Source organism: Sinocyclocheilus grahami, unplaced genomic scaffold (genome assembly GCF_001515645.1).
Source record: "Sinocyclocheilus grahami isolate Dianchi unplaced genomic scaffold, SAMN03320097.WGS_v1.1 scaffold5.1, whole genome shotgun sequence".
Lineage (NCBI taxonomy): Eukaryota > Metazoa > Chordata > Actinopteri > Cypriniformes > Cyprinidae > Sinocyclocheilus > Sinocyclocheilus grahami.
The window spans coordinates 5,183,994-5,196,763 of NW_015505184.1; positions in this window are offsets into that span (position 1 = coordinate 5,183,994).

The window sequence follows — 12,770 nt, forward strand, 5'->3', positions numbered from 1 at the left end:
GTCCTTGCTACGTTTCTGGACCTGGGAACATTTCAGTTGTGTTGCTGTCTATGGAGGGTCAGAGAGCTCTCAGATTCCATCAAAAATATCTTAATTTGTGTTCCGAAGATGAACGAAGGTTTTATGAGTTTGGAACGACATGAGGGTGAGTAATTAATGACAGAATTTTCATTTTTGGGTGAACTATACCTTTAAATTATTTTTGACTTCATACTTGTGTTGTATTGTTTTTAAACAAAGTAGTGTAGTTTTTTAATACTGGCTATTCATTGGTTATCGGCTATAACATGCGTATATTATTAATGCTCACTGATGATATAAATCCTAAAAACATCTGACTGTTTGTGTTAAAAGTCACATGACAATGTCATAAATATACTTATTTGAGTATAGAGACCTAGAAATCAAGCAGAATATTTATTATTTTCAGTTATTTTACATCAGTTTTCAAACATTTTTAAAAAATAATATTAATATTAATAAAATATTTGTAACCTTTTATTTAAAAAATAATAATTTAAATTCCATGTGTTTAATCCAATATTTTGGATAAATGCAATTTCTTTCATCATTTATTCACTCTCATATCATTCCAAACCTGTATGACTGATTCTTCTGTGCTACAAAAGATAAATATTTTGAAGAATGTTGGTAATATTGGTAGTATTTATTTATTTACCATATAAAGGAAGTCAATGGGAACCAAAACTGTTTGGTTACCAGCATTCTTCAAATGTCTTCTTTTGTGTTCCACAGAACAAAGGGTGAGTAAATAATAACAGAATTTTACATTTTAGGTGGAGTATCCCTTTAAATGCCACGGTATACAACAACACCGGCAGAAAAGCATTCGACCTCATTCCACACACACAGATCTAGTAAGTCTGTCATGGTGACAGTGAATGAGAGAAATGCATTTGAGATTTCTTCCTCCTCTAAGCCAGTCTGAGTGCGGTCAATCTGTCCATGTCAGTGACAGATTCAGGTTTTGTGGAGTGGGTAAGACCTCCTGAGACACAGAGGCAGCAAAGCTCTGAATGAGCCGTGTTCTTCAAGGTCAATGTGATGCAGGAATGCAAAGCTAAAAATAGCCCCCACTCATTGACGTGGAAGCATGTGAGAGCCCTAAAAATAACCTCCTCAGGTAAAGTCAATTCCCAATCAAACTGGCACAGAATTGAAACACACCATATATGGTGATTTCATTAATCAATGGTCCTGCCTCTGGTGTGCCGTCTGTTTGACAATGATCCACTGCTAATGTATTCATCTACAGTGTGTTATTACGTTAATGTGAAGGAGTGGAACAACACTGCAAGTCAATGGCCAATTTTTTTTTTCTATATTTGGGAGATCAGGAAATGCATTGCATAAATGAATAACAATAAAACGATAAAGGAAACAACACTATTTATAGCCTATGTTTTCCAGTTCAACACGTAATACTGCCGTTTATGCTCAAGTTCAATCATGTGTTCTAATGTACCATATATTCAGCTTTTACAACAAAAACAAATTGTGTTATGTATTATGCTTTATTAACCTTTTTATCTGCATGATCGTCACAGTTGAGCATATAAAATATTTCTAAAAGGTGCTATGAACATAGTATTTGGCCATCTAGAAAAAATTATATATATTAAAATAATATAATAAATAGAAAACATATTTATTAGAATTATAATTTAATATAATTAATATATAGTGATATAATAATAATTATTATTAATTAATTATTTATTAATAATAATAATAATTATTATTATCATTATTAAAAATAAATATTATATGTTTACTATTTATTAGGGTCTATTAAAATATAATATGAATTACAATTATAAATTATTTGCCAACTTTCATATATAAAAATATATTTCACCCCGCACACACATATATGTATATATAGTACTTTTTATTTTTAAGAATTTTAATAATAGACAATATGTTTATTAGAATTATCCTTTAATATTCATATAATAGTATATATTAATAATAATAATAATTATTATTATCGTTATTATTATTATAAAAAAATAAATAATATATATTTACTATGTATTAGTGTCTATTAAAATATAATATGAATTACAATTATAATAAATGTACAAATTTGCCAAATTTCATATATAAAAATATATTTCACCCCGCACACATATGTGTATATATAGTACTTGTTATTTTTAATAATTTTAATAATAGACAATATGTTTATCAGATTTATCATTTAATATTCATATATAGTAATATAATAGTATATATTAATTATTATTATTATCATTATTAAAAAATAAATACTATATATTTACTATGTATTAGTGTCTATTAAAATATGAATAATATGAATTACAATTATAATAAATGTACAAATTTGCCAAATTTCATATATAAAAATATATTTCACCCCTACACATATATGTGTGTCTATATATATATATAGAGAGAGAGAGAGAGAGAGAGAGAGAGCAGTTATTTTAAATAATTTAAATAATTTATTTTCAATAACAACAATGATAATTATTCTATTAAATAAATTGTAAAATGTAATAATAATATTAATTATTAATAATAACATTTATTTTTACACCAGTTTTTTCTGAACTTCTACCTTCTACCTCCGATCTAAAACACCCTGCAAAATACATGAGTTTGAAAAGTATAGTCCTCGTCCAGCTCTCATCTCTATCGCATGTCCTCATTCACAGCTTTCACAGATGTTGCATGAGGACAAGACGGATGTCTCTAACACGGTCTTACATAATCAACCCAGTGCACCCTATTCATGTGACCGCATACAGGAGCGAGAGACATATAGACAGAGAGAGAGAGAGAGAGAGCAGCATTTTTCTGAATGGATGAAAACACACATAAACAACAGCGCATCTCTCTTTAAGTCACACTACTGTACGTTCTGGCGTGAGGGGACATCGTATCCATCTCTAAAAATACCTGTGCTTGGGGCAGAGGCTGTTGCTTCCACTTGGTTTCTGCTTCCATCCCTCATCTTTAATGCTGTGTCTCCTATGGGTCCCTGTGCACACTCAGAGCGAGGTGCTTCTGCAGAGCTGCTGCTATAAATAGCCCGTCTCTGTGCGAGGGATCCGAGCAGAAGCGCTATATTTAGAGCTGCAGGTAGCCTCAGACTCTTCCCCCCATTCATGAATATTTATGGAGATTTCTGCTGTGCTATTTTTAGCCCACGCATCTATCCACCCACACATTTCCATGTTGCCATTTTAAGACATCCTCCATCAAAAGGGAATGTGGGAATTTCATCATTTAGTGAAGCTGTGTTTTTGATGCTGTTTTTGTACTGCATGTGGAAACTACATCTACTAGTGCATATAGCAATATCAGCCAATTTATTTCTAAGTACTGCAGATATCACCAAAATTCAAATGTTTGATTTCTCTTATTATTGTTGAATTGATATTGTACTAATGCATTGAACATTACTGAAATGATGCACAACGCATTGGAAATTGAAATGAAAAATCAGTATTACTCTCACAGGTGAGTATGGGAAAAATCCCTTCTCGATGGAAATGAAGGGAAATACTGATCCTCATTTTAGTAATCTAAATTTAGGTACATAAAATATGATTAGCATCAGTTTTGTCTATTTAAACATTTTAATTCAAATAATTATTTGTGGAGAACAGTCACGTTCACTTGCCATTCACGTTGTTTCTAGTTCTGTTGGCTTCAATATGTGAATCTGATGTGAAAAATACAGATGCAAAAATGCACAATAATAAAAAACAAAAGCTTATTATATAAATCTGAAAGTATAGGGTTACGTTTTTATTTTCAACTATTCCTTTGACAGTCTTTACACTGTTAAGGCAACTGTCTGCATCACTGAATAGCGGTCAGTTCCACCAATGAGATGAACCGTTCGGTGTGAACCGTTCAGTCTTTGTGCTTGTAGTGCTGTGGGAAAAAATGGGCTCTTTTTCTGGGAATAAGATGCCTCCTGTGGCTCATGATAGAATAAGCATGTGTGAAGCCAGCCTTTTTCAGTCAAAGCATGATGATAGTATATAGTACAATTGCAGAGTACAAAGTGCATGTTGTAACTCAACTTGATGATGATAATGAAAAATTTAATAAATAAATAACATGGTGACTACAGCCAACTCAACTTGAGGATGATATAAATGAAAATAAATTAATTAATTAATTAAATGGTGACTAAACCGATTCAACTTGATGATGATAAAATAAATAAAAATAAATAAATAAATCGTCGTACGAGCTCGCAGGCGATTTTTTTCTCTTGGGAGAAAATCGCAGATGCTCGCATGGTCACGGCTCGTACCATGTGAGAAGAATTACGGGCTGATCCGAGACGTTAGGAGCACCTCCCATCCTCCCGATAATTTTCAAACATATAAAAAAAATCGGATGCTGTCGGTTTAAATTTGTGGCGTATGTGTGGTTGAACGAGACGATTTGGCGATCCATCTGAAGTTGACCAATCAGAAGATGACAAAAACCATATAGTCTATAATGATTTTAGTTTAATTATACAGGTCTATTTTTTATTTGTTATTCCGAATGTGCCAAATTTGCCGTTCAGCTTTATGAATGAATATGCCTTTTGTATTTCCGTCAAAACGAGCAGAAATTCAGAAATGGCCTACTCCCTCGAGTTCTTTATGAAGAAGTCCCTGCTTTTCTCTGCTTTTCAGCCATTCTCTTTGCCATGTCCTTTGTTTAATTTTTGTTTTGTTTTTTTGGACGTCACAAGCCGCTTGCCACAAAGAAAAGTATTTCGTCCTCAGAATCCATATTTTACGTCAGTTTGTAAAATCGTAGTAAATTCGTGTCATGTGTGACTGCCTCCGTACGATTTTCGGATAACCTCAATCGTGACATGTGCCAGAGCTCACGACGTTCCGACCTTCAGATTCGCACCGTGTACGCCCGCCTTTAACCAACTCAACTTGAGGATGATAAAACAAACAAACAATCAAGCCAATGTGGCGACTATTGCCAACTCAACTTGAAGATGATGATAATAATAATAGTAATAAAAATCAAATAAATAAACAAATAAATATGCAAATAAGTAAATAAATAAATAAATAAATAAAACCAGAGTTGGTTATAGGTACACTGTTCCTTAAGGAGCATATACTTGTACTCTGTTCTTTTGCTATGGAGTAATAATAATAATAATAATAATAACTGTTATTATTATTGAGTTGGTTATAAACAAATAACTCGATCAAACAAACAAACAATAAATAAATAAATCATGTAAAAAGATATGAAAAATGCTATGCAAGTAAACAGTACTGAAGTGTCAAACTACTATAAAATGCATTCCTGCTGAATTTAAAATGCAAGAAATTCTGTAGATGTATGAGTTTTACATAAACAAAACACTGAGAATGAAACAGTATTTGCGCATTAGCTCTACTATAATCAATTTCATAAGCTACGAAAAAACATTTTTCTTTTGACTTTTAAACAAACGTAATTAATGTGTAATAAGTAACGTGGGAACTTTTCTTTTTTCCACTCATATATGTTTTCAGTTTAAGTCTGAAACAGTATCCACACTGTAACTCAAATGTCATTTTACACCCCTGATTTCAACTCAGCTTATCATTGCCTTCAGGAACAGGTTAAGCGGAGACCAACTCGCTACAGGCCTCGAGCAGAAACCTTCAGACATTTCAAAAACACCTCCAGTGTGAGGAGCAAAAGAGCTGATACTAAATCCCCTGCAGCCTGTTGACTGTCAGCATCTAAACACTTGACACCCAGCATGCGTCACAAGACACTGGTGCTACGTCAGTCCGAACCCATGCACATTACAGGACTGCACCAGCCAGGCCTGTCCCACCCGGGTCCACACTACAGCCTAACCTACACTTAGGAAAAGGAAGAGCGGCGGCCCCACATTCAGGCATGTTTGTTTATGCAGCATTTCATGTAAAGAAAAGAAGAATAGAGGCGGAGCCACAAGTTCATATGAATCTCACGTAATCATTTAGTCTCGCAGTTGAATAACCAGTCCACTGGGACGCAGCCAGAAGGCTGTTCATCCTGTTCCTCTCTCCATTGTTTCTAATCAACAAGAAAAAATGACATTTAAGAGAGACACAACGTCACATGACGTCAATGAACACCCAGAGGTCCGGACATACATGAACATACCACAAGAGATTTGGAAGACAGCTGTTGCCTTACAAATGGCTATTGTGTTGCACGACAGCAAAACTTGGCCGAAGAGAGATTAAAAGCACAGTTAACCACAAGTGAACATGCATTTGAGTTTTAAAAAGACCCTTCTTGGTGCTTCATGTTGAGATTGAAGTCTCACAGAAGCACAACAGGAGATGTTACCGATCTGATGAGGCTGCTAATTACAGGGTCATCCAGCAGGTCACATACTCGTGCGGAGACACTGCGGGCAGAAGATGTGTCCTCGATTGTTTAATCACCGTTTCTGTGCATGCTGCCTTTTCCTAACTGTGCACATAAAACGTTGAGCACATCCATACAGGTAAGAGCTGCAGAGATTGTATAAAGATTTCTGAGGCACAATAGGGTACACAGAGAAAGAGAAAGCGAGAGAGAGAAGGAAAGGAAGGGGGGCAGTGCTGTGATCTCAGCTTTCCACTGAACATTTATGGTTAAGATTAAAAATAAGCTCGGTTTGTCTCTGATTTAGGCTGACATTTTAAAGAATGAGTGGGGGTTAGCCAGAATTAAGTCATAGACGTTTGAAGGCGCATTACACTGATATTTCCACATACATTTTCTTGCTAAACAGCAACCTGGTGGTGACTTTAATGTATGTTAATATTACAGAGAAGAGCGCTTCCCATCATCTATTTTTGCAATTGCATTTACAGGAATGAATGGCCATTTCATTTTGAACTTTGACACACAGTGTACTTTTGAAAACTACCCTTATTACAGTCAATGTAAACAAACTTTATGTGGGCACACTCAGCCCTGTTCATTACTTGTTACTGCAATAGAATTAGCTGTTTGCACTGAAATTTTTTTTTGTGATTAAAACCTTAATATTTACTTTAATCTGTGTATCCTAATTTATTCAGGTGGATTCAGCATAAAATATTAATACACTACCATTCAAAGGTTTGGGGTCTGTAAGTTTTCAACTTTGAAAGAAGACTTATGCTCACCAAGGCTGCATTTGTTTGCTCAAAAATGCAGTGAAATCAGTTTTATTTTGAAATATTATTAAAATTGAAATGAACTGTTTTCTATTTCACTGTATTTTACACGATCCTTCAGAAACCATTCTAATAAGCTGCTTTGCTGCTCAAGAAACATTTCTTATCATTATCAATGTTGAAAACAGTCCTGCTTAACAGCGATACAGCTTACATAACCGCGATACATCTTTTTAAGGATTCTTTCCTGAATAGAACGCTCTAAAGAATAGCAGTTAGTTTCAGTTGAAATATTTATTTTCCCACATGAGGCACACTTTTGTGTGTACCACAAATAAACACTCCATCTGTAAATCAACACTATTAAAATAAAACTCACATATACCTTAGCAAAATGAGGCTTAATTGGTTTTACAAATTAGCATTTATTCAAAGCTTTCTTTACTTTTCTTTTACCTTAAGCAATAAAATAATTTAAAAAATAATAATAATATATAATAAGAACTGGGATTTTTATATGAGATCTTAAAATATCCTTAAAATAAAAAACACAGAGGAAAATATACATGTCGGCTCATGCATCGTACCAGACCATCACTGCAAACAAAGTTAACGATGTGCATCAGATTTTCCATGCAGGGTCTGTGACTGAGCACTTCTGTGAACACAGCAGAGGGTCTCTCAGAGGACACGGACAGAGCTCAGGCTGTTATCCTACCATCATTTTGTGATCGTAAGAAAACAACAGACCAGCAAAACATACATTATGAAAGTAATCTAAAGTGATGGGAAAGCTAACCAAAATTAGTCATGCTATGGAGAAAAGAAATCTGATATAGCTTTGGAGATATCTGAAGGTATTGTGAACTGCATACATACAAACACTAAGAGCCCATGCGTTTTAGACAACACTAGCATCATTTTAGAATAGGTCAACTTAAACTGCAAATAGCTGTAGCTCTTGGGGGTAAAAGTAATCCCATGTGACACATTTCACTTTGAAAAAACAAGAAGAATGAGCTGCAGATGTTCAGACGATTGCAATCTAACACCGCCAAGAGGGAGACAAATGGACATTCTCAAAGAATTCTTTCGAGCAAACCTCTCTACTAAAGATTAAGAAAACACTAACACCGTTCAACATATTCATTATCATTACAGAACAATATTCTGTCAGGTCACACAATTTAGCAATACAAGGCCAAGTGCTTAGATAATAACCTTAAGGTGCTCCAAACAGACTGTTTTTTTGTTTAGTAGTGTTGCCTTAACTTCGCCGCTAACATTTAACAGCAGAAGACGTGGCACTCCTAGCCTCTAATGACTATAATCCGCTAAATCCCATAAATCATTTTTCTGGACATGAGGCTCTAGAAAATACGTTGAACGGTTGACAAATGGTTTACAGATCCCGACAATCTACACATGAAGGAATTACAAGAAGAGACAGATGGCTTTACACTCATTTCGAGCAAACCTCTCTACTAAAGATAAAGAAAACACTAACACCGTTCAACATATTCATTATCATTACAGAACAATATTCTGTCAGGTCACACAATTTAGCAACACAAGGCCAAGTGCTTAGATAATAACCTTAAGGTGCTCCAAACAGACTGTTTTTTTGTTTAGTAGTGTTGCCTTAACTTCGCCGCTAACATTTAACAGCAGAAGACGTGGCACTCCTAGCCTCTAATGACTATAATCCGCTAAATCCCATAAATCATTTTTCTGGACATGAGGCTCTAGAAAATACGTTGAACGGTTGACAAATGGTTTACAGATCCCGACAATCTACACATGAAGGAATTACAAGAAGAGACAGATGGCTTTACACTCTTATTCTCATGTTTTAGTTGAACTTTGATCTTTTAATGATTTTAATTATTAGTTTTACAAACAGTAATGTAATGAAAAGTGATGTTCAATGTGTTTCATAAGGCTTGAAATGTTTAGTCTGCCTATTATTGCCTCAAAAAAAAAAAAAAAAAAAAAAAAAAGGTAATTGTGAGATTGTTTTAAATCATAAAGTAACAATTGTGAGATATAAAGATGCAATTTTGAAAAATAAAGTCACACTTTTGAAAATTTTCACTCAGTTGTGAAATTTAAAGTCACATTATGGGATATAAATAATAATCGTTATATATATATATAAAATAATATAAACTGTGAGATTTAAATACTCACTTTGGGATATAAAGTTACAACTGTGAGATATAAAGTCAAAATTATAAGAATCAAAGTCCCAATTACGATTAAGTCACTTTGTGAGATAAAGTATAATTGGTATAAAAGTTGCAATTGTGACACATAAAGTTGAATTCGTAAGAAAGAGTCTTCAGAAGAAACTGTGAGATATAAAGCATAATCGGTATAAAAATTGCAAATGTGAGATTTAAAGACACTGCACAATATAAAGTCACAACTGTGCAACATAAAGCCAAAGTATTTTGTAATTGAATAGCTGCAGACTGACCAAGGTTGTGTTCTTAAAACCTGAATCAATATGTCAACACTAGCCTTTGCATGCTACAATATACAGCTCCTCAGTAATATTCTCCCTTAAGTTTCTATTAAAATAATCAATTGTAATAAAAGTTTTATTTTTCATCCAAGTCTCTAATACCCAGATGTCCTGTACTTTATCCGATAAAGTATGATACGGACTAAGAAAATAAATGGTGGAAAGAAATGGAAACACATGTTTTTTTTTATCTGTAATCCCGCTGTCAACACTGACATTGATGGCTATTCGAGTGGGAAACATATGTGTGTGTGTCCAAAAGGAGTGTACTGTCTCTGGCTTGGTCTACGCAGCCTTGCTGATATTGTGGGAGGACAGAGGCTTCATGGTTCTCTTTAAATCAAAAACCACTCCGACTAAAGCAGATTTCCTCTGTATTTCATAAATCCCATACTTCCCAATAAAATAACTACTCTACTAAGACATGGCACATTGTGTTTCATATGAAAATGAAATTAAAGATTTTTATATAGATGGCCATTAAAAAAAAAAACTATAGGTTGGCCTTCTTCTAAGAAAATGCTCCTGACAAACATTCACAGCAGCCTTTATTTCTTCACTTTGGGCTTTATCTGAAAATAAGTTTTATGTGAATAACAATAACTGGTGTGCAACTGAGCAAACGTACATGCAACCACCACTCTCTGTCACGGCTTTAAAGTTAAAGTGTGCCATTTTTTTTATGTTACATTTTTTTCCTGGGACAATATGAAAAAGCAATTATAAAGTAAGTCGTTTCCATGAAAAGTGTCAACACTCTGTGCTACCAAAACATTGCTCTGTTTGTTTGGGCATCTCTTCACAGTAACACTGGCTCATACAATGGTGTGAGTTCAGGGATGTTTTGTTTGTCTGATCAATGGCAAACCAAGCAGTGTTCAGGAAACCTGTGTGAAAATTATGTTCATCATTATGTTTCCAAATCCCTTTGGTAGCGCTAATGCTGTAGGAAACATGCTTCAGCTTCATCTTCTGTAACAACAGAAATTTACAGTCCTGGACTTGTACTATTACAGATAAAGAAAAAAAAAAGAATTTCTTAACTTTTTCTTCTTCCACTTATTTACAAGGGAGGCAAGTAATTTTTTATTGTTGTATATTTATTTAATATACATATAAATATACGTATAAATACGATGTTTATCATGCCGTCCTCATGATTTCAGGAGAATCAGAGGTGTTAAATGCTGGATGTTCTCAGTGAAACAGTAAGCAGGGCTGTTTGGCATTTGGTGGAACAGTTACAGATGAACTGATTTCCAGACTATGATACAATAAATGCAAAAACAGAAAATACTCATGATTACTGATTGCACATACAGTGTAATGCAAAACCCTGGCGGAATAACTGCTCATTTATCATAATGCTTTACTGCCATTAGACAGCAGAGAACTACTAGATCTAGTCAGAGGCCGTCTGAAAAGAGTTTCCATGGGTCAGAGCATATCAACAGGTTATTCCATGGACATAGCGGAAGATTTATACAGCCAAACCACATAACAATCTGTCTCTGTCTGTACACCAGGTGTAAAGAAAAAAAACATCCAGTTATCAATACAACAGCCTTAGATTGAAGTGTTTTTAAATACATAGTGAGGTCTAAAAGTCCACACTACACTTCTGGGATTCAAAACTGAATTTAAACCTTGAAATACACAAATGTATAAATTTTTTTAATCAATTAAAAAAAATGCAAACATTATGAAATATTTAAATATTATAGGTATTTATTAAAATAAAATAAGACTTTAAAAAAAAGATTTTAATTAAATAAATCACTTGTGTCATTAATAATGTAACTTTGTACAGACAGTCAGCTGCTCTACTTTCGGTGATGCTCAAGATGCTCTTTGGATCTATGAAAATCCTGATCATCACTGACACAAACAATAGAGTTCATGCAGCTCGACTGCCATTAAAGCAAAAGAGAGACATTTTAAAGTGAAATTTTTAAATTCATCTTTTACTGAAATTGTTATGTCGATGAAATAACTTGCAAGGAAACATGTTACATTTATATAAGCATTTCCACAAATTGTCTCAGACATTTGGACCACGATATATTCGTCAGTAATGCTGCCTAGCAGAATAAATCATCAAAGCTTATTACCGCCTGCGTTTCTGCACAATGTCGATGGGTCTGTTGACGGCACATGGAGATCCATATAAATTCCAGTTCCGTGGCTTCAGTGCCCGATCAGCTGAGAAAGAGAATCCACAGTTTGCTGGCACACTCATCTTGCCGGCACACTCATCCGGTGATGTCTCTCATGTAATTCCTTCACACAAATCACGCAAATAGACTTCTTTTCACTCTTTTTAGGTAAACATTGTTCGTGGATCAAAATGACTCCTCATTGCCTCTGGTTAATTATTACATGAAGGAAAACGACAAAATGCAAATCATGATATCCACTGTTCTCTTCTAATAGTCCATCAGCTCTCACCTCCTCTGTGACACTTCTGCGAGTGAACAGAGATGTGAGCTTGAGTGACGGGCCTCGTCCAAACCCATGCTTCACTCTGCAAGCATATGTGCAACTTTAAGAGATGCTCCAGCAACATTTACACATGGATCTTTTGCTCGGTCAACTCCAGCCGAACTTCCCATCTAAGATGATCCTGTGAGTGAAGGTACCTCAGGCTTCTGTCTTACTCTGCTTCTGTGTGGTAGCTGGACTCATGTAGGAGTCTGTGCCATATTTTAGCTAGACTCTTTGGCCCACCGCTGCCAGACGGCTGGAGCTCGCCTTACTGTGAGATCACACTCAAGAAAGAGGGTGGGACCAAAGAAAGCACAGTTCCTGCCTCCTTGAGACGTAACCCTTTCCTGCTCGGTCTGCAGCTGATTAAAGCAAAGTGCTGAGTAAAATTTAAAAAAAGTAACACTTTAGTATTTAGTATTACTATTCTTGCTCTTAACTAGTTGCTTATTAGCATGCCTATATTATTAACATATTGGCTGTTTATTAGAATGAATGAATGAATGAATGATGCATTTATATAGCGATATTTATATAGTTTATATTATTGTGTATTGTTGTACACCCAAAGCGCGTTACAATCATGTGTAGTAGTTATACAA